Genomic DNA, 25,175 nt, shown 5'->3' on the forward strand with positions numbered 1-25,175 from the left:
CAATTGGCTTTCAAACATAGGATGTTATTTTAGGTGTAGCAGCATAACTTATAAAATATGTTCTTTTATTTCTGAAGAAACTGCTAGAACTTGCTCATTTTTAAAATGTAGACCAACAAATATGACCATATACCCTATTCAGGGGCATAGCTAGAGGAGAGGGGGGCTGTGTTCATCCCGCTTTCCAGTGGCCCCTCGGAGTGAGCAAGATAATGAAGAAAAGGAACTTGAACCCATTCACTAAATTATAGCTACACCCCTATTGCTATTCTTCTTGTTGTCCTTTAAACACTGCCTTCCCGTTCCTTATTGTGTTCGATTTGAGGAGCTACTATTTACTTTGAAGTGTTTACATTTTGCTGTTCTGTGTTTATCTTCCTTCTTTAATTTATCTTAGTATTCCCCTCTGAGCTCTGTGGTGTTCTAACACGAATCTCTTAGTTAGACCTAGGGTTACATCTGTTGTCTCCTGCATTCATCCATTTTATTTGACAGCACCTTATATTTGGAATTCACTTCCTTCAAACATTCATGCCATTCAATTCTCCTACACTTTAAGAACTACTGTTCTTCAAAACATACTTATTCTGCCAGGCTTCCACTAATTTGCAGTGATTTTTAACTTAATGCCTACCTTCTTTCATTGTTTCTCCTTAACACCCCTTTCTTTCTTATCCTTTTGTGCCTTTCTATTTATTTTGAGCTTGCAGGCAGGTCTTGCCATTGTTAATCTTGTGTGTGTGTAGTACCTTTTAAAAACACAATAATAATTGATGATGATGATGATGATGATGAATACCAATTTATTAGATTAAGTTAGTCATGACTAAGTCCCATTGAAATTAATGGGCCTTAAGTTAGTCTTGACAAATTTATCTCGTTTATTTCAAAAGTACTTATTTATGACTAACTTATTCTGGATTCTGCTCATTATTATCTGTTAAGGTGCATGTCAAAACCACACCTTGCAATCTCCATTCTACCACTCAGTCCAGATTGTCAGGATGTTCTTGTCACCTTCTGATCTTAATGATAAACTCTATAACCTCTGTTCTCTCAGCATTGTATAGAAAATGGAAATTAAACAAATCTTACTGTGAATGTGTAATATTATAAAATTAAGTAACAGAATTAGTCTCTAAATTTTCAGTGAGTGATATCCATATGTGAATTTTACTGAGGTCTACATGGAGTCAGAGCAGGATGTAGGTTCTCTGCCTCTCTGCCAACGTTCCCATACCTGTGGGAACTAAGGTATGTGCAAACACACTGTCTTAGCAGCAGAGTCTAGAATCAGCCCTCAGCAGGTATGGCGGAGATTTGGAGAAGCAAAGGGAAGCAAATGGCCTGTCACTTGCTCTCTTTCAGTAAAGTAAAGTGTGCTGTCGAGTCGCTGTTGATTTCTGGTGACCACAGAGCCCTGTGGTTGTCTTTGGTAGAATATAGGAGGGGTTTACCATTGCCTCCTCCCATGCAGTATGAGATGATGCCTTTCAGCATCTTCCTATATTGCTGTTGCCCAATAGAGGTGTTTCCAGTGGGGATTTGAACTGGCAATCTCTGGCTTGCTAGTCAAACCATTTCCCCACTGAGCCATTAGGTGGCTCCACTCTCTTTTAGGCTGGGGCCTAAATAAGAGAGGTAGTTGAGCTCATCATCTCAGGGGTATTAAAAAACTCATTTCTAATAATAAGATTTCATTCATATTTCTGCAGGGCCTCTGACAGGGTTTTCAGTAACTATAACAAATTATTCTTAATTGTTTTCTCTAATTTGCTCTGAATGTCTCTTACTTATAAACAACATCTAGCTATGTTGCTGTTTACAATTTAGAAACAGTGCTTACGCCTCTATTTATAGTTTAGAAACAGTGCCTACTGACAGCAAATTCTGAGAACTTGGGAATTCTCTATCATTTTACACTTGTATTTATGCATGCAGTTATTTGTCATGTGTCTTTACTACTCAAGTAAAAACCTGCATAGGTTACCTTATTTATATTGTTTGTGAAGAAATTAAACATTGACGCCAATCTACAGCCACAGAGCAATGATGGACAAAGTTCCTAAAAGATTGCCCTTGTAGCTCTGCTTTAGGTAAACAGAACCCTTTTCCCAGCAAGGAGGACAAAGGCATCACACATTGCTTTCAATAGCTTCCAGTATATGCTCACTAGTTACTCCAGGGTTATATTGCTCCTGCCAGCTGAAAAGCCAATATGAACTCCTGGGATTAATGTTGTGCCAAATTTTTGCACTCAAACATTTTCAAAGTGAACAAATTAGGGAAGTGTAAAATGTTCCATCATCAAAACATTTTGACTCACAATGGGCTATTTTGAGTATTTCGAACTTGAAACAAAACACCCTTTAAATAAAGAGACTGTTTCGAGCTTGGAACTAAACAACCCTGTTTTCATTTGAAACATTTTGACATTTTGAGTGCCATACTGATAACAGCCAGCACCAAATCTACTGATGATCTCTACCAGCGGTTTAATATAGATGTTAAACAACATCGGAGACAATACAGATTCCTGAGGGACAGCATACTGAAGTTCAGTTTTTTTAAGAACAACAGTACCCAAGGGACACCATCTGGAATCTTCCCGAGAGGTAAGAGTGGAACCACTGCAAAGCAGTGCCTCCCACCCTCCACCCACTCAGATGGTCCAGAAGAATACTATGGTTGATAGTATCAAAAGCTGCTGAGAAGTCCAAAAGGACCAACAGAGTCACACTTCCTCTGTCAATTTCCAATTGGAGATCATCCATCAGGCCAACCAAGGCAGTCTACACACCATAGCCCACCCGAAAGCTGGTCTGAAATAGGTCTAGATAATCAGTTTCATCCAAGACTGACTGGAGTTGGGAGGCCACTACCCTCTCAATTACCTTGCCCTACCAAGGAAGGTGGGAGACAGGCCTATAGTTGCTCAACTCTAAAGAATCCAAGACGGGCTTCTTCAGAAGTGGTCTAATAATTGCCTCCTTAAGGCAAGGAGGCATCCTGGCCTCCCTCAGAGAAGCATTTATGATCTTTACTAGGCCTTCTACAACAACTTCCCTGCCAGATATTATTAGCCATGTCAGACAAGGGTCAAGATAACAGGTGGTAGGCCACATTGCTCTAAGCAGCTTGTCCACATCCTCATGAGCCACAAAATGAAACTGATCCAGCCTGACCACGTAAGAGGAGCCACCAGACTCCTCTTTTAAGAACAACTCTTTTAAGAACAACACAATACTGCAGTAATTGTAGGGTCTAAATCCAAGTCGGCCCTAATACAAGAGATTTTATCAACAAAAAAAACCATTAAACATGTCACAGCAGGTAATAGATGGTTCCAAATTCTGATTCAAGGGAGGAGGGGCACTTACTAGCCCTCTCACAACCCTGAACCTGTGGACGCAAAATGGGCTGAAAAGAATTGCATCTTTGCCACCTGTATTGCCAGAGCATAGATCTTCAAATGTGTTCTATATTGTAATCTGTCAGATTTTTGTCGAGTCTTCCTCCACTTGTGCTCCAGTTGTCTACCTTGCCGCTTCAGCCCCCGTATTTCTTCCGTATTCCAAGGGGTCAATTTTGAAGCAGGTCGGAGAAGCCGCTTAGGAGCAATTATGTCTACTGCCCTGGTGAGCTTGCTGTTCCAGTTCTCCACCAGGGCATCAACTGGATCACCAGCAGAGCCAGCACTAAATCCCTCCAAGGCTTCCTGGAACACCATTGGATCCAATAACCTTCTTGGCTGAACCATTCTAATGGGCCTCTCACCTGTGCGAAGGTGGGGTGTGACTGTGAGTCTAACCTTAACCAGATGGTAGTCCATCCATGACAATGGGGAAATCTCAGGAGTCCCCACCCATGGAACACCACTCTGATCAGGGTGAAGGACCAGATCAAGTGTGTGTCCAGCAATGTGTGTCAGTCTCAAGACCCTTTGGGATAGGCCCATAGTTGTCATGGCCACTATGAACTCCTGAGCCACCCCAGACAAATTGGTCCCAAAGTGGACATTGGTGTCCCCCAGCACCACAAGCCTGGGGAACTCCAATGCCAAACCGAAGACCAAGTCCGTCAGCTCAGTTAGGGACTCCATCAGGCAGCAGGGCAATTGGTACACCAACAGAAGTCCCAGTCTATCCCTGGTCCCCAAACTTAGGTACACACATTCAATATGGTTAGACACTTCCACAGGGATCCTGGTCAGGGAGAGGTTATTCACGGCCACTCCACCTCCCCGCGCAGTTAGGTTTTAATTGTAAATAGCCCAGATATTTTATATGTGGTGATATATAACTACAAATGAATGAATGAATGAATGAATGGATAAATGAATGAATGAACAAAAAAACATAGCTGTCCACCAAGGCATCTCATAAATGAGCAGAAATTAGTTCAGATGAAACATGTTTTACACTGTGACAGTTTGAAAGCAACACGATAATTATACAAAATGATGTAGATAATCTTTTCTCTCCTGACTATTTACTAGTCACAGTAGGTGAGTCAAACTGTAGCTAAGTCCAAATAAATTGCTCTTCCTTTTTCCTTCCAGAATTTTTTTTTAAAAAATCAGACTGTGATGCAATTTGAAATACCATAACTTCATTTTTCTCCACAGTGGGATGCTAGTTAAGTACCCTGTATCACACTTGACCTTGTTGGGGGATAAGGTCAAGTGTGACACAGGGTGCTTAACTAGCATCCCACTGTGGAGAACCACACATTGTTTTTGTGTGGTTCTCCACTTCTTATTTTTGTCCTTTTCATCCAAATTTGTTTGAGCAGAATCACTGTAGGCAATGACCATCTAACTCCTTCATTTTATGCAATGTTTCTTGAGGCTGTCAGTCCCAAGTAGCTGTTAAGGGTAAAATATGCCATCAAGTCGGTGTCAACTCCTGGCATTAAAAGCAGCCAGGTTAACCAAAGTTAATTGTGCAGCCTCTGAATTGATAAAGAAAACACCTGACCTATCATCATCCCATATTAAAATGCTGATACTTCTGTAATGTTCCATTGAACATCTGTCATTCTTTTGTACCCCTAGTCCAGATGATAAAACAATTAATATGTGCATCATTCATTTGATATGATATGAATAAAGTCATTGTCATAAGATCAATGCCCATTACCTTGGGAAAATAAATGTCTTGCTTTGCAGAAGTATTTATCTGGCAGCTGGAGACATTAACCTAAGACAACTTTCTTTTTCCATTGACAAAATAGCTTAATTAAAAGCATACTGTCAAGAGTTTTTGGAGGGGGGGGGCGGTGTTCACATTTTAAAAATTGATTTTGACAATAGAAAAGATATGGCTTCTATTGCAGCTATGTAAAGAGCTGAATAGAAATCAACTATTCTCTACAGTTTAATTGAACTTAGGGACAAGAAAATGAACTATCCAAATACATGATAGCAGAAAAATAAGGCAACGTGATATGGCAAAGAATGATGTTCATTTATAGCTTCTTAGGGACTGTAAGACTCCTAAACATTGCTTTCCTGTTTTCTGCTCTAAAATAAGAGTAACTATATAAATGGCTGACATCCAAATCAGCACTCCGCTCTTGCAGTAGTCCTGAGATCCAGACTACTGCTGTTGCATTTGACAGGGACATTTTTTCATGATGCACAGTAGGATTCAGAGTGAAGGGAAAATAATAAAAAATCATTCCTTCCCCTGCTCATGTGACAATGCAGCAGTAGTCTGGATGTCTGCCCAATATTCTGAAATCACATTGGACTTTTAAAATTCAAATTCTTTTTAAATTAATGGTTTCGTTTCCTAACAATTTTTAAAGAGTCTTTTAATATTCATTAGCATGCATATTGGCACACAGTAACAGGAGGCTTAAAAAAATTATTGTGAAGTGCATGGGTTTTTTTAAAAAAAATCTTTTGGAAGGCCCCTGGCTGCATTTGCATGTAACACAAAACCACAGTTAAATGGGGCAGAGGTTGGAAGTCCATTACATCCAAATGCATGCAATCACGGTTTCATGGCAAAAGCAACTTGCGGTTTGCCTCGCCAAACTCCAATTTGTGCCTTCGGTTTGTATTAAGTTTTGCCACCCCAACCTGAAGTTTGGAAGGGGTGGCATTACATCCAAATGAGGACAGCACCATAAGTACAGTTTCATTTGCTTTCTGGAGTCAAAATTATAGAGATAGTGGCACAGCCCGACACAGGATTGTGACCGCTCAATGCCTGCAGTGCATCTCGCTGGCTGCCTCTTCATGCACTTACCCCACCCCCTGTCTCCGAGCCAACAAAGAAGTTGCCTGGCAACAGAGACACTGCAACATCCCAGCCCAAGCTTGTAAGCCTGTCAAACTGCAAAGTCATATCGGGCATTCTGTTTTCCCACTCTGTCCCTTGCTAGGGGTGTACAAGCTGGCTTGAAATTGAGCTGGCTCAAGCTTGAACCAGCTTGGCTCAAAGGCTTGACTTTGAACCGAGCCAGGCCTAGTTCAGTTCAAGCTCAAGCGAAACCAGTTGAGCTGGCCAGTAAGGGGAGGGGGAGCTGCTGGAGACTCCTCCCCCACGGCTGCCACTGCAGCCCTTGGCAGTGGTAAATCATTACTTTTAAAACTCAATTTTATCACCCTGCCACCTTCAAACCAGGACCAAACTGGCTCAAATACAAACTGAACCAGGCCCGGCTTGAAGGAGTGCCAAAACTGAACATGCCCAGTCCAGTTTGAATCCAGTTCAGATTCTAACCAAACTGGGCAAAGCGGGTTTGTACACATTCCTATCCCTTGCTTGCCCCTCCTGGAAATCATGAGAGAAAGGGGATAGGATGACAGGATGGGCACTTAGTGCTTTGCTCCCCGAAAATGAAGCAACAATGATGTAAGTTTACAAGCACACCCCTTTGAGTTGGCCACAGAGAACGGGCAACCTCATTAGAGTGCTGGGATGGAAACATATGGAAGGGTGGTGATCCCTGGGGTCAGGTTAAATAGGTAGCCCCAATCAGAAATTCTTTGAGTGACTAAGCTCTACCTTTCATACAGTGATGTTGGGGAATGGGGGCCCAGCCCCTTCCCCTTGGGGGTACCTATGCATTCCCTAGGCTTACTCAAGAGAAGCATGGGGCAGCAGGATCAGCATTGCCCCAGTGAAAGGAATTTTTCTATATGTATGACAATGACAGATGCTGATCCTGAGCAGACCATTCACTCATGAGAGTGTAAGGCCATGGGGATACCCCCTCACAACTCATGAGAACAACCGTCTGTGAGGGCAAAGGTGTTGGGCAGAGTTGCTAATAATATGTGATGAGAATCTACCTTCTCCCTTGGAAAACTCTCTCATGAGAGTGTCAGGCCATGGGGGCCAGACAACAGATGCTGTCCAGCCAGGTTGCTCTATATACGAAAGCTGCAGGGACAGGTACCCCATCCACAGTTCTCCCTGTCTTGGTGAATGCCACCAAGAAGCTGTCAAAGTGTGACCTCTGGCAGCCCATCCGCCCATTGGAACATGTTGATCTTTGTTTTCCCCCAGAACAGGGATCCCACTTTCCTAGGGTTGCTGGAAATTGGGGATCCCCTCTTCCACGATACTTTATGGCAGCAGATCTGCATATGAGACAACAAAGGACCAAAACCAAGGATTGCGAATGAGATCTGTCCCCGCACCTGGTGTTTCTTCAGTCTGCACACATGGCTAGGCTCTGACACATGAAGCATCAAAATCTCCTTGGGGTGCATGAAAGGTTTCCCTGAAGAGGAGGGGGTAGCTGTGCAAAAGTTCTTTCATTAAGCAGAGAGAGCAGAGGTCCCACACAAGTGGGGCCCTCTTTGTTGGATTAGCTCAACTAATGAACACACAGTCCAACAGAAGGCCCAACTGAGCCTAAGGTACTCCCCAGTAGACTGGCCCTCTCATGAGAGTGTTAATCTGCTGGCGACAAGCTGCTGGAGGTCGGGAGTGTGGTTTGGTCTGCATTGGCTGCTTTGCCAGGGTGAGCCCTCACAAGAATACCCTTGGTCACAGTGGGCCATACCCCAGGATTCTTTGCTCTCCCTCATGAGAGCAAAGAGAGCCAGTGTGGTGTAGTGGTTAGAGTGCTGGACTAGGACCTGGGAGACCCGAGTTCAAATCCCCATTCAGCCATGAAACTAGCTGGGTGACTCTGGGCCAGTCACTTCTCTCTCAGCCCAACCTACTTCACAGGGTTGTTGTGAAAGAGAAACTCAAGAATGTAGTACACCGCTCTGGGCTCTTTGGAGGAAGAGCAGGATATAAATGTAAAATAATAATAATAAATAATAATAATATACAGATCCCCTCCTAGGAAGTGATCATGTTTCCCTCCCTTTCCTGAGTAACAAGGAAATAGTGTCCCCCAAGATCCCCCCCTCCAAGAAATTGTGCTTGTGAGATACAGTTTTGTTTCAAGGCTCTTAGGAGGCTGGTGGTGCAATCGCTGTCAGATGAAGGGCTGGCATGGAATGGCATTTAAAGGGATTTAAATGCCCTTTCCCTGCCAAAAGTGTGTGGACTATTCTGAAAATATATGATCACACTCGGCATGCCCACTTAAGATGGTGGCCAATGGCTGCCACTCTAGTGACATATTGATGCCTTGCCCACAGTCTGGTGATGCGAGTGCTATGGAGCTTGCTGGAATGGGGTCTCTGTGGACCAGGAAGAGGGAGGGGGCAGCCAGCCCTGAATCCAGAGGCTATAGAACTGTGGTTATATGAATGTCTGTGTTGCGATTCATGGTTATTAAAATTAACTGTGGGTATGGCAACCTCCGGTTTCACGTTAAGTGTGAATGCAGCCACTGTGCTCAACAGGGCTGAAGTATGCATTTGCTTTTGTATGCTCACTGGCATACAGTAAGGGGATATTTTAAAAATATTGCATGTCACATGCATCACCTCACAGCAAAGCGGCAGCTAAAGGCACTGGCAAGTCCTTTCAAGTTAAATGGGGGGGGGGGAATTTTTCCATTACCCAGGTATGCAGAGGCCCATTAGGCATGTTTGGCAGCCTCCAAAATGGCCGCTGAGATGGGGGTGAGGCCCAGAATGGGATAAAGAGCACCTGGAGTGGGCCAAAGAGTGCCTGAACTGGGCAAGGTGGGCCATTTTGGGGGTTGGCAGCAGGAGGAGGGAGGAGGCGGCACTAGTAGGAGGAGGTGGTGCCTCCAGAGGGCCCCCACAGCCATGTTAGTGACCCCTGGTGGGGGTAAGTGACTAAATATTTTTAAATTTTATTGATGAACACCACTGAACGGCCAGGGGTGTTCAGTATGGCATTGAACCAAACAAGGTGTGTTTGGTCTGGCAGCAGACCGTTGAGCCGAACAGGTTCAAGCTCGAGTCTGTTTGACCTTGAACTTGTTTGTACACCCCTAGTAGCACCCACAAAAATCTTTCTATCCATAATATTGTTTCTATTTTATCATCATTTGATTTTTGATATTTGATTTTAAGTGTGAAAACTGCCATTAAAGATGGTGTGAAAAGGTCTGTGAAACCCCTATCTTCCACTCTTTTGCAAATAAAAATAATGCCTGTTCATAGTTATTGAGCCCCTTAAAAGACTTTTGCATGGTCAATGTTAAGTTTTTTTAATGCCTGGAAGAAGACTGCACGGAGGTCCCTCTGAGCTTTCCAAAGAAAGAGTGGAATATATATGGAAGAAATAGGGAAACACAGATGTTGAGCAGACTTGCCTGCTCGACCCTTTCTTGAAATGACTGTGGAGGCACAGTTCAAGTCTGATCATGACATTTTATAGTTTGGTTCTGAATATGTGCACGAGATTTCATTCTGCTGACTCAGCCTGTAATAAATATATTTCACTTTATTGTATTTTGCAGTTTCCTCTTCCCTTGGGCAGGATGGTGGAGATATGGAGGTTGGACTGAGATTCAGATATAAACACAGAATTCTGTCCTGAACATATGTATAAGAGCTAATTCAGATCTTAGTATTCAACAGGTTCTTTCTTTCTTTCTTTCTTTCTTTCTTTCCTTTTTTTTTTTAACAAACAGACAACAAGCTTACAAACCAAAGACTTCACTAAGCTCATCCAAGAATGCATAGCTATTGAGTTGGTGGATACGATGTATGTTAATTTCACGGTCATTTATTCAAAAATGATTACATCCTTAGAGTTTAAAACATTGTGCCAGTATTAGTCTCTGAACATCTCAATCCACAAAATCAATTAAACCAAGAAAACCTGATTATAAGTATAACTAGCAAAGCACAGTGTTTGAGAGATCAAGTTCACTTCAAGTATAGAATTGGGTGGCAAATGTGATACCACTTTTCCATTTGGACAGAGAGGTCACCAAAAATTTTGTGGCTCTTTTGGTACAAGGCACAACACATAAGAAACACAGAAGGTTCTGTAGAGCAGAAGGCTACAAGATGTGGATGTATGGGGTACATAAAGAGCAACATGACAGCAACAGCAACAATTGTTTTCATTGTATATACTGAGTGTTAAAATCCCCAATATAAATGATCAAAATTTTTGATGAAAAGCAAGCCACAGATGTGTTAAGCTTAACTACATACACTGCAAGCTATTGGTGCAATTCTCACGATTGCTCTGGGCAGGCAGGCAGGGCATGGGCAGAAGGCTGCTTTTCACTTACCTTTCCCCCAGATGACCAAGCAGGTTGGCTTCAGTGCACCTCCCGCACACCAACACAGAAGGCCCTGCTCCATGCAGCTGTGTGAAGCAGGGTGGGGAGATCTGGGGCTGGAAATTGTTGGAACTCCAGGCATCCCTCAATGCCACGTGTGGCACACGTGTTTTATTGGGGATTTCCCCTTCTGATAGGTGCTCTATGCATGCAGCCTGAAGAATCACACGATTTCCAGTAGCCAGGTTAACCTTAAGCTGGGCTAAAAACTGGGTTTATTAACGGGGAGAGATCCACAAGGATCTTGCCGCTTCTCATGACCAGCCTAACCCTGCTTGGAGCAACCCAGGCAGCAGAGGCGTAGCGAGGATGGTGGTGGCCTGTATTCGGCTGTGGCGGCGGCCCCCTGGCCCCACCCCCTATGTCTGACATCAGATGCAGCAGGCTGGCTAGCCACGCCCCCACATCTGATGTCAGATTCAGGGGCGTGGTCTCCCTCCCAAATGGGGCCACACAGCTCTGTTTGGAAGGGAATCAGCCAACGCAGCCCAGGCCAATCACCCTCCCAAATGGGACCACATAGCCTTGTTTGGGAGGGAGATCGATTGGCCTTGCTATATTGGCAGCGAGACCAGGAGCAGTTCTCCATGCCTTTAAGGCCATTTTCCCCAATGTAGTGTGGGTCGATTTCAGTTCCAAATGGGGCTGTGCATATACGTTTGGAACTGAAATAACACCCCCCACATCTGACATCAGATGTGGGGGGCATTTCGGGGCCATGCTCGTGGCCCCTGATCAGTGGCAGCCCAGGTTCTTTGAACCCGTATGCCCAATGGTGGCTCCGCCCCAGCCAGGCAGGTTTAGGCTGGTTGTGAGAAAAGCCTCATTGTCTTTTACACACAAAATAAAATTAGCTTGTCTCAGACTGGGACACAATAAGAAAATACCCTCTAGTAAGTTTGTTATCTCCTCCAGTCATCAGTGCCATTTTCTCCATATGTCCAGCAGTCTGCAAATAAATATTGCTGGATGGTGTAACTTAATGTTACAAACATGGAGCAATCATGGAAACCAGCAAAAGTATATACATAAAGAAAATGCTGTTTACAAGTTGATTTCTGTCTACTCTCTGATAACCTTTGATCTTCCTCTCTTCTACAAATAACATGCTTTTTTGAGTCTGTGAAGTGGAATTCATGTTCTAAGATTTCATGTTCTAACCTTTTGGGGTATTTACAGTGTTGAATAATATTTGATCACATTTGTATCCTGCCATTCTTCTAATAACCTGTGGGTGGCATACCTAGGTTTATTCTGTTTTATATTCATAACAGGCTAAATATGGCTGAGAGACAGTGACTGGCCCACAGTCATCCAGTAAGTCTCCTGACTGACAGATTTGAACCCAAGTCTTCCCACAGCTGAATCACAGCTATCTACACTGTACTGGCTTTCAGCATCACATGACTTGTTTGCCCTTCCAAATGTTTATATTCTTATGTTTAGAACTTGTACATTATTTTCATTTTGAAAACATAAAGCGGTGGGTGGGGGGGGGGGCGGGGAGTGCTGTGGAATGCATCCTAAAGTTTGCCATCTAATGTAGTTTCAGTTCTCCCATTTCATACTTTACTGTATAAAGTCATATTATGTTAAAATACTTGATATGTGTGTGTGTGTTGGGGAGGGGATAGCTCACCAAATCTCATCATGGATACGTCAGAAGGCAATTTATTGTTCAGACAGACAGCTTGTAAAGGAAAGGAATTACTCTATGCTTGTCAAATGTCATCTCTAATGAATATTTTTGACAATTTTTGAGATCCTTAGTAATACATAATGGCAGAAAATGAATTAGATCAAGTAACACCTTGATTTTTTTTTCAATTTTCAAATTATACTCCATGAGTATTATATTCTGTGAAGTAGTATAACAACTAATTGGAATCCAAATTGCTCTCTTTATAAAGAAAACCTGGGTTATCCCTCCGTCCCAGATATCTCTTTTCTTTACCACTGAATTTAAAAATCTGTGTTCATTACTATTGTCAGCAGCATCAAGTGATGATTGTCACATGTTCTCCCAGACCAATGGCAGACAGCGCTTTCATATAATTTAATATTACCAGTTCAAATATAACATCTTTCAACAGAGACACTAAATATGTTCTGCTACAAGTATCAAGTCCTGAATAACTAAATGATGAGACATTAAGTGATTTATATGTATGTGAACAGTTATGTTTTCTTAAGTGGCTTCCTTGAGACTTTAAATGCCCAATTTCTCTGCTTTCTATTTCTGCACTTTGATCAACATATGAGTATATTACTATGGCCCAATTTGGACGTCAAGCAAAACCACGGTAGGCTTACCTGTGGTTAATCTTGGAAGCCAAGAATCACCCTGCAGATGATCTGGAAGCTGCACTTTCATTGCCTCTGCCAGCAATCCCCTCCCCCCTTCCTCTTCCACTGAATGCTTCACTTGCCCAGCAACCATTGTGTGTGCTTGAGGGAGGAGCTTCAGCACAAACCTCACATTGCCACAATTGGACAGCACGATGGGGGTTAGCGGAGCTTCATTTCCGGCAACCTGCCCAACTTCAAATCCGCAGTTTGGAGGTGGCAGCGCAACCACAATTGCTGGATTTTCCTGCATTTGGACAATGAGAAACACTGACCTGAGGTAAGTGTAACTGAGAGTTGGTGTGTCATCTGAATGAGGCCTTTAAAAAAACAACAGATTTTAAGAGGCTTGTAACATGGCGAGAGATTGCTTGGATAGATTGCAAATAGATCATGAGAAACATTTGCCAAATGTAAAGGCTATTCATTCTCCAAATCATTAGTATGGAAGTTTGCACCAATTGTTTTAAATATTGGGAGAGCAACAGAATTTGGATCCAAAGAACCATGCAGCTAAGTCGCAAGATACAGGCTTGTGTATGCAAAAATCTCTTATACATAGTGGCTAGCTGCATCTGCAGCAGCTCTCACAAAACAGGGCAAGCACAGGCCATTTCCCCTTCTCCCTGCTTCTCTCTGCAGACCCTTCAGATTCCCCTGAAAAATTATTCCTCAAGAACATCTTTTCAGGGGGAACAGGGGATTCTTTAAAAGATGTGGGATACAATGTGGGTAGCTGCATGGAGGGGAAGAATTGCCAGAAACAAGGCAGAAGCATCTTTGGTAATATCCCCCCCCCCCCTGCAGCCATTTGCACTGGATACTATACCGTTGCCTTGATAGGTACCAAATAGCTTTTCAGAAATCTCAAGGACTTCAGAGAGAAAGAGAGGGTGGGGGAAATGGTTTGTGCTTACACTGTTGCACGAGTGCCACTGTGGATGCTACTCAATGATCTCTCCTAATTAGTGAACCAGTTCACATTTAATCACATATACTAGCCAGTGATTAAATGCTGCACCACACTCCACTATGCCAGCAGCAGGAGCAAGGGAAGAAAGGAAGCCAGCACATATTCATGTTAGACTGGAAACAGACTGCAACTTTAATGAAGATAATGCCCAACACTAGCTAGCTGAAAATCTATAGCACACTAGTCATCATACCACACACAGTAAAACAGGTGATGGCAGCCACAAATAAATATTCACATATGCAGCAGATCACAGTCTCACCTCTATAAACTGTACTGGATGGAGCAATGTGGTTTTCTTGATGTTACTGCTTGATGTTATTTCTAGGTCAGCAACATATCTTTCTAGGAAAGGTGTTTTGCTGCTGGCCAGAGTTTCCCTCTTTGTGATTTAGCTGACACAGTTGAAATCTTGCCAAGGTGAGAGAGCATTTCAAGTTCAACAATGAGGAAAGCAGCTTGGGTCAGTGCCATGGGTGGGGAGCATACAGCTTTGTGAGAGAGACATGGAGCAGAAGTTCAGGCAATTTTCAAAATGAGGAAAACCCACATGCCCTTGTCTCCTGCACACGCAGGGTCTTTTCAAGGAGAACCTTTGCACCGGATAATTTCTCTCTCTAATATAATAAGATCTGAAGTGGGCTGAAATTACTGAGATTATATTTAACAGAAATAACAAGTGGCATTTCGAATAGTATTTCTCCCTGCCTTGAAATGAATGAACAGGGATGTTTCAGGAGTGGAACTGAAAATGAATGAAATTAAAAGACCCAAGGGGGGAAAGCCTGTGATTTACTTGTACAATGAGTCTTACTAGCAGGAATGGAATAGCACTGTACCATAAAGACAGAGAAAGGAATATTATTTTTCATATTGATATTTTAGAATATAACACCCACTAAAATACTTTTTAAAAAGATACATTTTCCATTATAACATCCACAGTCAGACCAGAGTAGCTATCCATGAAATGATAGGACATCTAAATGAGCTTATTTAATCTTTTGAATGTGTTTTAAACTTAAAATAGTTATTGCAAATATGCCTAACTGAAAATGATATAGATATAGATATAGATATACAGGTGAAACTCGGAAAATTAGAATATCATGCAAAAGTCCATTAATTTCAGTAATGCAAATTAAAAGGTGAAACTGATATATGAGACAGACGCATTACATGCAAAGCGAGATAAGTCAAGCCTTAATTTGTTATAATTGTGATGATCATGGCGTACAGCTCATGAAAACCCCAAATCCACAATCTCAGAAAATTAGAATATTACATGGAACCAAGAAGACAAGGATTGTAGAATAGAACAATATCGGACCTCTGAAAAGTATACAGTGTACTGTGCTTGATGGCCAGCAAACTCGCCTGACCTGACCCCATAGACAATCTATGGGGCATTGCCAAGAGAAGGGTGAGAGACATGAGACCAAACAATGCAGAATTGCTGAAGGCCGCTAATGAAGCATCTTGGTCTTCCATAATACCTCATCAGTGCCACAGGCTGATAGCATCCATGCCACGCCGCATTGAGGCAGTAATTGCTGCAAAAGGGGCCCAAACCAAGTACTGAATACATATGCATGCTTATACTTTTCAGAGGTCTGATATTGTTCTATTCTTCAATCCTTGTCTTCTTGGTTCCATGTAATATTCTAATTTTTTGAGATTGTGGATTTGGGGTTTTCATGAGCTGTACGCCATGATCATCACAATTATAACAAATTAAGGCTTGACTTATCTCGCTTTGCATGTAATGCATCTGTCTCATATATCAGTTTCACCTTTTAATTTGCATTACTGAAATTAATGGACTTTTGCACGATATTCTAATTTTCCGAGTTTCACCTGTAGATATAGATATATAGATATATAGATATCTGTGTGTGTGTAATATAACACGTGTACACATGTTAAGTCCCACCTCAAAACCCACCCTCTTTGTGAAGTCTTGGAATTACCCACTTATTTCTCATTTCCCATTGAAAGTGTCTATGAACATGCATCTGAACTGAAAGTATGTTCTTCCCTATTAGAGTTGCCCCCATTTTTCTCCCTATCTTTTGTCCTTTGTACTAAGACTCCTCAGGGTAGGAACCTGTCATTATGTTTGTTATTCTGTAAAGTACCATCCATACTAATGGTGTGATATCAATAGTAAATAACATATTTTCAAATAAAATGTGGCCAAGAGCGAACAATTGTTGAAAGTGCTTATCAAACTTTGTATGAAGGAAAAGCTCTGTGCCTTGGAATTAGAGGAAAAATCTTTACTCAATCAACGAGATTTGATTAGAAAACATTTTAATCTGCTAAAAAATCACCCCTAATCAATCAGGCAACACATTTTTAAAAAGTTAATTCTTTTTCATGTAACTATAACAATGGCAGAGATCAGGTACCATATCAGAAGAGGCATTCCCCCTACACTCTCACACAGGAGGAAATAACTTTTCTAAGATGGCACCCATTCTAAGATGGTGTCCTCTTGTGGGAGGGGAACTGGTCTTGTGGTAGCAAACATGAATTGTCCCCTTTGCTAAGCAGGATCTTCCTTTGTTTGCATTTGTCATTTTTATAATCTTGATTTTAAATTTTGCTGTAAACCACCTTGGGATTATTTTAATGAAACATGGTAAATAAATAAATAAATAAATTTTGATCAGAGACTACATGTGAGCACTAGCCCTTAGGGATGGGACCATTGCTCATTGGAAGAGCAGAAGACTGAAGGCTCACGCCCTGGCATCTTCAGGTAAGGCTGGCTGGGAGAGACTCCTAACTGTAACTTTGGAGAGCTGCTGCCAGTCAGTATAGGCAATACTGAGCTAGATGAACCAATGATCTGGCTCAGTATAAAGCAGTTTCCTATGCCCACAGTGACATGTGCATCATTATCTATAAAGAAAGGATTTTTTCCTTCAAAACTATTGTTTTATTCATTTGAAAGTTTATGAATATTTGAATTATTAATCAATGTATTATAAATCACTGAGGTAATCAATTAAGATTTCTTTAACTGGATAACAGTGCTATTTGGAATCCATCTACAAGAGCCAACTAGGGTCACTAGCCGACTGGAAACCATATCCTAGCCAGTTTCCTTGGCCTTTGTGCTAGTTGCCATAATTTTTCTGTAAAACCTAAGCAATTGCAAGAATTGTTTATAGATAGATAGATGGATAGATAGATACAGATTAAGTACACTCGAGCTGCATAGCCCCTACACACATAATAAGACAGTTGAACTTATCTCTAATGTACCATTTCACAAACTTCAAGTAAGATTCCAGCACACTTATGTATAGTTTCTCTATAACTATTTCTACAGTCTCTGTTGAGCTGGGGGAAGCATGTTAGTGGAGAGAGAGAAAGAGAGAGAGAGATAGTGGCAGTACAACAATGATATTTGCGATCAAAGCGAATCCTGTGCAAGTCCTCCATCCTGAACTCACCCCGATAGGCTCCCTGGCCCTGGCCAGATATCCAAATGTTTTAAATCAAATGTTGCTAATCCTTAAAACAGATGTGAAAGCACCTCATTCCCATTTTGTGACACAATTACTGTTGAAAACCCAAATACAAGAGGTTTTATAAATGCAGTTGTATGTTATATTGGATTACATGAAAATTGATGTCTTAGAACATATGATGCGCTGCAGCTAAATAATGACTCATTTATCCACATATTTGAGAGAGATGCAATTACAAAACAAATATGCAGACAAATTGGAGAGGGGGTGATTTAAAAGCTAGTGCTAAGCATGATATAAGCTCATCCCTAACTAGCAGCAGATTCAGGCCAACAGGAGGAGGGAGCAGGTGCAAGGGCAATGGAGAGAAATTCAAAGCCACAGAGAGTGACAGAGGAACAATGAGTAGAAGAGATCTAAAGTGGCAGAGGGTGCAAAGAGTGAATAACTTGTACTTTAAAAGAGCTTCTTCTTATCACAGTGAAAGTATTAAAAACTCTGCAAGTTTTATTCACTGGTCCTGCTGACAGCAGCAGCTAGAGAAACACTTGGTCTCTTGGGAATAAAGGTGTTACCAAAATAGCCACTCAGTCAAGGTCAAGTGTACTTATGATATGTTGTGTGTATTTACTGACAAGCCAACTGAATGAAATAGCTGGTACGTGATATTCAGGCTTGATTTTGTTACATGATTCCAATTTAACTTCAATAGGGACAATGTGTGCAGGCATCAAATAATTTGAGAGACGACAAAGATAATCTGCCGAGGTATCTGCTATTCATGAATTATACAGTTATAATACAGTGTCTCATTATACGGTCCTGGCTGGAGCACTATAAATCTAGTCCAGGGGTACTTTAATGTAATGCACACAAAAGGGAATGTGTGTATGCCTTATTGGAACTGCTGTCAAAGTGAAATGACAAAACTGTGTGCGAGCGTTCCTGTATTGTTAATGTGAACTATTTCTTTGGCTTTTGCCAATATGCATTCATTATGTATTATTAAATATATAACAACTAGCTGGGCTGGGCTCAGAATATCTGCACTTCTAGTTCTCTCCCCTCCTTCCCCCTCCCTCTCGGTTTCCCCTCTGCTCTCAGCCCCCCCACCCCTGCCGCTGTTTTCATTTCCCATCTGCCACCACCAGTTTCTGCCCCCCCGCCTGCCTGAATTTTCTTTCCCTGCCTGCCCACTTGTCCACCACTGCCGTTTTATTCCCCCCTCACCTGCAAGCCTGTCTGCCGCTGACGCTTTCCTCTCCCGCTGCCAGCAGCTCACTCACAAACTCTCGCAAGAGCTGCCACACATGGGATTAGCAATGGGTATGCCTTAGATATATAGGTATAGGGATGGGATGGGATGGTTCACCTAGTTGAAGACTTTAGTATGGCAGGATTTCTTGGGTTAAATTTCTTGGGACAACAAACAGGTGTTCATCCATTCTCATCTCTAAACTCTCCAGGAGATTCCTAGATCACAAAAGAGTTATGAAACCAGTTATGATAAGGAAATGCTGGCCAAATCTTCTTTCCTATAAGTTTGGGGCAGTATACAAACGTGTTAAATAATAATAAATACACAACGTGCTGCCCAGGCACAAGATAAAGCTTGTGATCGGCCCTCAAGGATATGGTCTTCACATTTGCAGCCTGGACATCAGGTAGGCAGGAAAGATGCAACTATCTGGGTCCCTAAAAGTCCCAGCTTGTATAGCCTAATTTCTCTGGGATCTCACTAATCCTCTTATAATATCTATTGCTAACTCAGATAGAATCTTAATCTGATTAATCCATTCCATTAGACATCCAGCGTTGGCCCATCCCTGGTCCATATATCCATTATACAATCCTGATCACAATATGTCTTCATAGCTCTTTCACATCTGGCCTTCTCATTCTCCCTGTCCCTTATCTTCCTGTTTCATGCTTCTTATTGGTTGGAGGAGAAAGATATAGGTTGATGTTGTGGGCTTCATCTCCCGGCTTCCCCACCCCCCTTTCTTTTCTGTGCACATGTATGTTTGTGTGCATATGTGTGCGGGTAGGAGATTATGAGTATTTGTTCACTGAAGTTAAACATGTCTAAGCTAATTCTGCTTTACAAGCATATTGTATTTTATATTGATTGCTCTCTGAAAACACACACACACACACACACACACACACACACATACACATTTCAAGCTATTTCTTATTTTACTTGCTTCAGCTGGTGTTTTCATCATAGGAATTTCCTCTCAAGTGTTCATAGTTCTTTCCATACTCCAGTTCATAAAAAAAATTATGTTTTCTGTTCTGTTTCTGGTCTTTATAGTTCTAATGAAGCAAGGACATTCTTACTGATCATTGCCTTGCAAACTCATGCTACATGTCCCTTAGTGTTCTTTCCTTACCTTAATGCATGAAGTTCCTTCAACCTTTCCTCATTCTTTGAATCATCTTCATCATTTTCCATTACTCCATTTGTGACATCATTCATAGCACTGACATGAACAAAGGTGGACCCCGTGCTCTGGCTGATATTTGTCAAGTTCCAAGTACTATTACCACCATTTTTGCACCTGATGATGCAACCCAAGAAGATATTTTCCCTTCACTGCAACTGCATCTGCTTTCTTATTAAAATACTGCTTAAACATATTGCTGCAAGGTGTTAAATACTGATCCTTTAAGAAATGACTGTTTTGCCAATACATTGTGTAGAACATCTTTTCAACATAAAAAAGGGGATTATGGAGGATTTCATAGGGTTATTTTCAAGCTAAAGAGAACTAAAATGTTGTAGTTTGGGACTACGGCAGTTATGTAGAAACTCAGTATTCAGAGGCAGGTTACCTCCAAATATCAGATGCTGAATGAACACAGTGTGGAAGGGCCATTGCCATTATGCTCTATGGCTTTCTAGAGGCACTATTGGAAACAGAACGCTGGACTAGACGGGATACAGAAGGGACCATTTTGTGTTCTTATCTTACACATATCTGAATTCAATGTGCATTTTCTCATTAAGCCCTTGTAACTCAATGTAAATAGTACTGCTGCTTATCTAAGTTTCTGATTATCCAACTGTTTTGAATGTCTTCCAGGCTCTTTGGATAACTGAATTTGTATTATGCATAAATATTAATAAATATAAAAAGAGATTGTATCTAGTCCCTGTGTGATGTTGCATTAAAACATACCTAAAAATTCACCTCCTGTGGGACACTCAGTACAATTGAATTCATTGATGTACAACACAAATGTACAGCATCCCCCCACCCCCAGGATTCTAGGTGTCCGTAGGAAGGACCGCACTGGAGGAAGGACCACAACTCCAGAATCACCCTGGACTTCACACTAGACAGGGTCCCCACCTGTGGTACTACAGATGTTGCTGAACCACAACTCCCATCAACCCCAGCTCTGATTTATTGTGGCTGGGAATGATGGAAGTTGTAGTTCAGCAACCTCTATAGTACCGCAGGTACCCTTGCACTAGACAAACTAGACTTATAATCAGAGTCATTTACCCCATATCAGGAAAGGCCTGGCTCATTTCCATGCCAAGCAAAATTTAGACTCTTCCCTCTTTAGGAAGTCAGAAATTGCTTGCAAATTTCTCAGGACATTGGTTTTCAAATTATAGTTGTATATGGCCAGAAAGTAGGGAGGTGTAAATTGATTTGGGTACCCGAATCTAGCTGATTCAGGCAATATGGAGATAGAACAAATCTCCCTGCTGTCCACTGGCTATTTATGGGTCCAAATTGAATTGTGCCAGATTCGTATATAATAACTTTCCTCAATGAAACCCTATCAGAATTCATTGCACACCTTCATTTATTCTATTCATTTTGACTGTCTTTGGACACTGCCAACGGTCAAGTGCCATCTGCCAGTTACACCCCCCTCCCACCCGTAAGGCAGTGGGGTACTACTTAGTTAATGTTCTAGGAATTTTTTTCAAGAGTTTAGACTCTTTAGTGTCTAGTAACCTTTCCTCATAATGAATCCCTATGAGGATTCATTACACACCAAAGACTCTAAATAACCCAAAAAATCCTAAAATATAAACTGAGTACCCAGTGGCTTGCTCGTTGGGGTAATTGGTACATGGGATGCCACTAATTCCCCACCTGCAAAGCAATGGGGTCAAAATGAACAGAAGAAATGAAGGTGTATAATGAATCCTCATAGGGATTCATTATGAGGAAAAGTTATTAGACACAAAACATTCTAAACACTTCAATATTCCTGAAAAATAACCTGAGTATCCCACTGCCCTGCAGGTGTGTTTGTGGGGGGGCGTAGCTGGAACATGGCAGTCGACAGTTGGCCTGGCAGTCAAAATGAACAGAAGAAATGAAAGCGTGCAATGAATCCTCATAGGGATTAATTATGAGGAAAAGTTATTATACACCAAAGAATCCCCAAACTTGAAAAATAGTGACCACACATTTTGCTCCAAAATTCCACTTCTACAAGGGCTAGAGCTTAGCTTTAAAAAAAAATTTTTTTAGCTGAGGATCCATATTAGGGTTCTGATAGGATGACTTCGAATCCCCATTATTTCCTATGGTGGAAATATACAAAATCTGTAAAAACAAAAACAAAATCATTATAAATCAACCAAGTACCCCACTGCCTTGACATTTGGATGGTAGGTGGCACCCATTGTCCTACCCACCACCCAAATTTGGTGCCCCTAGGACCTTTATAAGTGGTCCAAATAAATCAAAATCCAAATTGAATCAAATCAAATCCAAATCAAATCTGGGGTGATTGGGAGGACAGATTTGTACACAAAACAAATCAAGAGTGATTCAATTTGAGCACAAATTGAATTTAAAAAATCTATACATGCACATCCCTACCAGGAAGTACCTTTCTCACAACTCAGTTGCCGCCAATTACACTACCTTTGATAAAATAGGATAGCCCTTAGGCCTAGGAAAGAACTAAGCAATAGAAAAGGGGCCAGTTCAGATGAACACAGACACCTATATATGATAAAGTTGGAGCCATGGTGGGAATGTGCCTGTCCTGACATAACCAGGAGATATGCCAACATGTTCTAGGCGGACAAAGTCAAGAGGGCCAATTCAGATTAACAATCCTCACACATGATTAAAGGACATGCTAAGAACACATAATCAGCATATCCTTTAGTGACATCAAGGCAGGCATGTTCCTGCTTCAGCCCTGATGTTACCACATGTAGGGGAGGCTTGTTCATCTGAACCAGCCCAAGGAATATTTTAAACTAATGATACTGGCTAACATGATGTGCAGCCTACTGTCACCATAAGCTTCTGTGGGACATGGGAGCAGCTCTGTTCAAAACGAGTGGTAGCACTACCAGAATTCCCCACTGTGGCAAATGGGGAAAACTGCAGTAGCACTGCTTGTGGCAACCACTAGTTCGGAACAATGTCAGAGCTCCTTCTGAGTCTGCAGCAGCTTTAAGGCTCTGCCTATGGTTATTTGCACATCACATGAGCCATTAAGAGTTTTTTGGTAAAGATATTTCTAGAATAAAAAAGATTCTATATACAGAGTAAAGATTATGTTAAAAATATTTAGATACCTGCTAAAAAACAACAGGGGCTAAAACCCTGAGTTAGGTCACTCCCCTGAATAATTGCCAATTCCTATGGAGCAGGGGTGGGGGCAATCTTGATCCTTCAGCTGTTTTTAAACTACAGCTACAAAAAATTGTGGTTGGGGATAATGGGAGTTGTAGTTCTACAACAGCTAGAGGACCAAGATTGGCCACCCCTGCTCTAGACCATCTCTGCTCCAATGGTCACAGGCACAGGCTTTTAGGTCCTCTGATGTAGGCTGAGTTCAGGACACAGGTTCTAACCAGGTCCTCTGTCCTCTTTCCAGTCCAGGAACCAAGCAAAGCTTTCCTCTCCCAGGCATAATGTAGCTTCAAGTTTTTCTGCTCCAGCTGCAGCATTCTTTTTTGGCTGGTCACTCTTCAGCCTCACACACAGGCAATGAAAGTCTGCTATGATTCCAGCTTCTTCCTTCCTTCCTTCCTTGTGCTTTGCCTTGCCTCTTTTTCTCAGCCTTCTCCTCAGCCTTGATTTTCCTTAAATATTATCCTTGAGCAAACCTCGCAAATGAACTTAAATCACTTTACAGGCACTTAAGACTCTGTTAGCAACCCCTGAGTACATCATAGCCACACCTCTTACCTTGCAACAATATCTCTTTGTGTTACTTAACAACAGAGTTGCCTATGTCACTGATAGAAGTATCTGTACTAAGTTTATTCTGAGGCATAAAGGAGGTGACATTTTACCTCAGAGGAGCCTTTTCAAGAAAGACCGATTCTCTACAGCTGCATCGGCAAGAACTTAGGAGGGGGAGGTCACTCCCCAGGACCTTTAGTACAAGACAATTGACAGCTGGGATCCTGAGAAAAGAAAGATGGGAGAAGAGGATGGTGCAGCACCAAAAAATCAGGAGGAAAAAGGAAATATGACATTCCAAAGAGTGCTGAATGGATTAATAAATGGTTTATTCAATATTGCTTGACACTTTTCAAGCAATGGATGCTCTTCTTCAGAGGCAACTATAAAAACATTTTATAACATATAGAGGTCATTCACACAATCAAAAACTGTGTTCTCCCCAGGTTTGAGAGCTGTGTGTGCCTTTGCCCCCAGTTTTTGGTTGTGTGGAAGCAAAGTAGGAGGAAAACCTGGGTAGAAGTGACTGTGTGGAAGCGAAGTAGGAAGAAAACCTGAGTAGCTAGCTAGCTAGCTAGCTAAAAAGATACTCCTGCTCAGGTGGTCTTGTTGGCTCTAGACAGCTGAGGAAACCAAACCATGTGAAGCTGAAGACCAGATTACCCTTCTCCGCCAGGCACGTAGCTGTAGAAAAAAATGATCAAGGCAGGGGATCCTTGAGGGCACTTGAATGACTACTGGACGGCCAATGGGGGTGGGTGGGTGGAATCATGCCCCCCAGTAGCCTTTTATAAGAGTAGCTAAGAAGGTCATGAAAAAGCTGGGGAGGGGTCCTGGCTCCCCTATATTTTGAGCATTCTGTGGGACATAACATTTAAATTTAGTTGGAATTGACAACAAAATAAATGCAAAGTATGATAGCAGTCTGTTATATCCTAAAACTAATGATCACCTTCATGACTGTTTACTTTTCATAGTTTCATCAAATGAGCCACAGAAGTGTTAATGAGAAAAAATGTGAAGATTTTCCCCCTGCTGAATCTTCTGTTGACACAAATAATGAATTTCAGTGATAGTCCTAGTTAAACTAATAGCTGAACAGTTCAACTATGCTAGAACTTAAAAGAACCAACTCTGTGTTTGAACTGAGCCATATTAGAGCAAGATTCTTGAGCATTGTGGCAAAATATATATTCAGTTTTAGACATGCTGGCATCAATATGTGTGTGCTACTTAGGTATAAATTATAGCTGAGTAATATACCTGCCTGCACACATTGATGTCTAAATACCATCACTCTGTAAAAATTATTCAGAAAAGGTCAAATGATAATCTGGCCCATGGAGACACTCTTCAAACAATTAATTCATGTAATCTTCTTTGAGATAATGAGAGAAACCATTACTTGTACAAAAATATGATTTCTACTTGCAAATATTATGATTTTAATAATTATGTTAATCTATAATTCATATTCAAAATTCATCTGCAAAATCA

General features: G+C 41.6%; 1 protein-coding gene and 1 long non-coding RNA gene across 4 annotated transcripts in view; both read right to left on the minus strand.

Moving 5' to 3' along the window:
* LOC128326632 (uncharacterized) overlaps positions 1-13,200 on the minus strand; it is a 51,927-nt gene extending 38,727 nt beyond the window's left edge. Inside the window, exon 1 of the long non-coding RNA XR_008308162.1 lies at positions 13,006-13,200. This is a non-coding gene — a long non-coding RNA (uncharacterized LOC128326632). The remainder of the gene's footprint in view (positions 1-13,005) is intronic.
* The window catches only part of KCND2 (potassium voltage-gated channel subfamily D member 2), a 506,409-nt gene that overhangs the window by 254,039 nt on the left and 227,195 nt on the right, over positions 1-25,175 (minus strand). The gene's annotated exons all lie outside the window — the stretch shown is intronic.

This window comes from Hemicordylus capensis, chromosome 5 (assembly GCF_027244095.1).
Source record: "Hemicordylus capensis ecotype Gifberg chromosome 5, rHemCap1.1.pri, whole genome shotgun sequence".
NCBI classification, from domain to species: Eukaryota; Metazoa; Chordata; class Lepidosauria; order Squamata; family Cordylidae; genus Hemicordylus; species Hemicordylus capensis.